This window comes from Nicotiana attenuata, unplaced genomic scaffold, assembly GCF_001879085.1.
Source record: "Nicotiana attenuata strain UT unplaced genomic scaffold, NIATTr2, whole genome shotgun sequence".
Lineage (NCBI taxonomy): Eukaryota > Viridiplantae > Streptophyta > Magnoliopsida > Solanales > Solanaceae > Nicotiana > Nicotiana attenuata.
In genome coordinates, this window is record NW_017673623.1 from 1 (window position 1) to 4,023 (window position 4,023).

Consider the following 4,023-nt stretch of genomic DNA (forward strand, 5'->3'; position numbering starts at 1 on the left):
GTTTTGGTTGGTTTATTGGTTGAAAGTGGGCCTGGGATTGTTTGACATTGTCTCTGGGTTTGTAACTAAGTCCAAACTGATTTTGTGCTGCTGTGACCTGCTGTTTGATCCTGCTAACTACTCAAACTGCTGCTGACTCTCTTCTTCTCTTCTGTTTCATTATAATTCAAGGTACACACTTGAATCTGCCTTAATGTAGCTACGAGTTGGAAATGAAATAAAATACTTATACATTTACCTTCAAATCTGTACTCGTTTTGATCATCATATATTCATAATTAGATGTTGACTGATATGTACTTATCTAGCATAGCTTAGTTTTGGTTTGTGTTAAAATAACGAGACTGTGCAATTAGGTTGCGTAATTGGACTGTATAAATGATCTCAATTGTAGATTATGTTAGCTCGTATGTTGGCTTTTGCTGTTTGATTCCTGATGATTGTACAATTAAGACTATCTGGACTGTTTTAAACTGCTGTGGACTGTTTGAATTTCAGCATGATGAAATACAGTATTTATTGATGGTAGATTTAATTAGGTTAAAGTTGATTGTTCGAGTTTCATGTCTTAATTAGATAGTAGATATAATAACCATAATTCATATAGATAAGTATGTTAGTTAGCTGTTAGGAGTAGATCTAGGTTTCAGCATGTCGATTCAAAAAATGAAAAGAATTATATTTCAATAAAAGAGGATCTTTGAATATGATGTTAAGCATTTCAGTTTTGTCTTCAAATTCAAGGCGTATGAATATATGTGCTAATCCAGTTTTGATTATACTAATTCAATTGTTAATCCATTAAATATTGACACGATGTCGTCAATATAGATCTGAGTAACAAAGTTAGAATTAAATTGACAGTTGTAGTGTATTTGAAACTTCCGTCTACTTGTAATCCCACTCGATGGGTTGAATTGCTCGAAATCGCCCCAGTAATTTCGTTTGGGCTGGTCCACAAGCCCAGAGTCGATAACCCAATACCATTTATTTTGAACCTCAACATTACCGAGGCAAAGTTTGGTTCCGGGCCTGCCAACCTCCCAGTTAGGCTAGTGTCGAGGCCAAGGCAGGTAACAGTTCATACAACCAAATTGATTTTGTTGTTATTTTGATTGAGCCAAGTTTAAACTTCAATGTTGAAAGCCTGAAGGCGTATTAAATCTGGATTAATTTTGTAACATAGGGTTGGGCCTTCTCGTTAAGTAGCATACTTGAATTAAGAGGTTTTCCTCTTGTTCAAGTATGGGCTTGAACTTGAGGCCCAAATTCTTTGATTATTTTTAATAATAGTAATTAATAATGTTAATTAATTAGGCCCTCTAGAGACAATAAAATAAATAGAAAATCATAGGTCACTTTAGTTTGGCCTTTTAAATAATAAAGTGAGATGAACCTCGCCAAACAAAATACTCAAATCGCGGGGCCCTCATTAATTGCTTATAAGGAAATATTTAGAATTCGGGACGTGTCGTTTAGCGAATTTCACGGCCTCCCGCAAAGTTAATAACCCGTTAGTCACTTTAAGCTCGATTTTAATAATTTTACCTTCTTAAATACGGGTTTGCATTTCATGCGACCCAAATCCAAATCCCAAAACGTTGAATAGGAGGTGTCGAGGATCCGGGTGCATTTCATGTGACGTGATCCAAGAACACGCTCTTAAACGGCGTTTACTTTCGTAAAAACTAATTAAAAGCGGTTAAACAAATTTGTTAAAATTTCACTATAGGTTTGAACATGTATTAAAATTAGATAATAGGCCAATTATGATAGTTTAAGCGACCGTGCTAGAACCACGGGATCCGGGGGTGCCTAACACCTTCCCTCGGGTCAACAGAATTCCTTATTCAGAATTTCTGGTTCGCAGACTCCAATTGGGAAGTCGAAATTTTCCTCGATTTGGGATTCACAATAAACTGGTGACTTGGGACACCAAAAGCCAAGCCTATCCCAAGTGGCGGCTCTAAAAATAAATAAATTATCCCATTTCGAATAATGTCACTTTAAATGGAAAAACTTCCTTATACATTATCCTTCGGGGTAGGTGTGTAAAAAAGGAGGTGTGACAGTGGAAGAGGTGGAGTATTCCCCACTACCTTCACCTGAGCCATCAGACGACCCAGAAGAAATGTTCACTGACGCTTGGGCAGTGGAGGGATGCTGGAGGTGTGTCTCTTAGCCTGAACCTCTCCGGCCAGTCAGGGATGTGTATTGGTACTGAGTCTGAAGATATCTCCCGGGAAGGCTTGTACTCACTTCTCGAGGAGTGGGAAGCAGCTCTATCAGGAGCTTTTATCAATTTTCTGGTCCTTTTAATATTTTCCCGGACTTGGGGATTGAGTTTTATCATTTTCTGCTTCCCTCCCCGGGAGGATTCTCCTCTGCCCGGTTGTTTAGTGAATTTACCTCGTTGTTTCACCATTGCCTGCAAACACAATTCAATTGACTTGTTAGTATCAGTTGCATCAGTTAAGAACAGAGTTGCAGAATCAGAGAAGAAAACTTGCAGAAATGTTGCAGAGTCACACAGTGCGGACCGCACAAAATGATATGCGGCCGCACTGGGGCACCGCAAACCGCACAAAACCAACCGCGGTCCGCACAGAGGTAGGATTCAGACTACCCACTCTCTGTATCTAGGTAGTGCGGACCGCACAAAATGTAGTGTGGCCGCACAGGGGCACTGCAGACCGCATAAAAACAATCGCGGTCCGCACTGAGTGCCCAGTAGTGGCACTACATTAGGGTTCAAGTATTTTTGATTTTAAGCCCAAGTTTACACCTAATTAGTGTCTCTACATGCTTACCTATTGATTTTAACTACCTATGTCTATTTTAATCAAAAGATTAACTACCCTAACCTAATCTATGGAAGAAAATACGGGAAGAAGAGAAATAAAATCCAAGTAAAACAAAAAGGAAAAGAAAATAACAAAATTGAAGTAATTAAAAAAATGGATTTACCAGATGTGAGATGAAATGAGGAAAAGTTGTTCCAATCAATTAAGTACGAGCTAGGGAAGTGATGAACAGTGCTTTAGGGCTTCTGAGATGCAAGGGTTTGAAAAGTGTAAATGTTGGGCCTTAAGGACTATTTATAGAAAAAGCCCTGGGGCCCAGCTTACCTACCCCAGTGCGGACCGCACAAAATGGACCGCGGTCCGCACTGCACAAAAGTTTCAAAGCTTGAGGACGCAACACACTGCAGTCCGCACAAAATGGACTGCGGCCGCAACGGTCCACCGCGGACCGCACAAAATGTAGTGCAGCCGCAGTGGCAAACTTCAGAGAGTTGTATTTTTACTCTTTCTTCAGTGCGGTCCGCACAGAATGGACTGCGGCCACACTGATAACTTCAGAGACCTGATCATTTTTTTCCACTATGTCCTGTACTGCATCAACACAATCCTGTAACATCTCACAACCAGTTAGCCCAAAAATCAATCCTACACTAAAATGAAAATCAAATAAAAAGAAAAAGAAAAACACATGGGTTGCCTCCCAAGAAGTGCCTGATATAACGTCGCGGCACGATGCAAGTTACCATCACATCATTTGAAATGAAGGAGTGCCACCATGTGGCTGTCATCAATTTTTCCAAGATAATGCTTGACCCTATGCCCATTCACTCTAAAAACTTCCCCATTTTTGTTCTTTAAATCAAGGGCACCAAACGGGGTCACACACACTACTTCAAATGGTCCGCTCCACTTTGACTTTAGCTTTCCCGGAAACAACCGTAACCGAGAGTTGAACAAGAGCACCGAATCACCTACTCTAAACTCCTTGCCACGAGCATATTTGTCATGAAGGTATTTTGTCTTGTCCTTGTACAAGGACGAACTGGAGTAGGCATGGAAACGGAATTCATCAAGTTCATTAAGTTGCTCCACCCGAAGATTTGCAGCCACATCCCAATCAAGGTTCAACTTTCTCAAGGCCCACATGGCCTTATGCTCTAACTCAACCGGTAAATGGCAAGCTTTCCCGAATACCAACCGATACGGAGACATACCGATC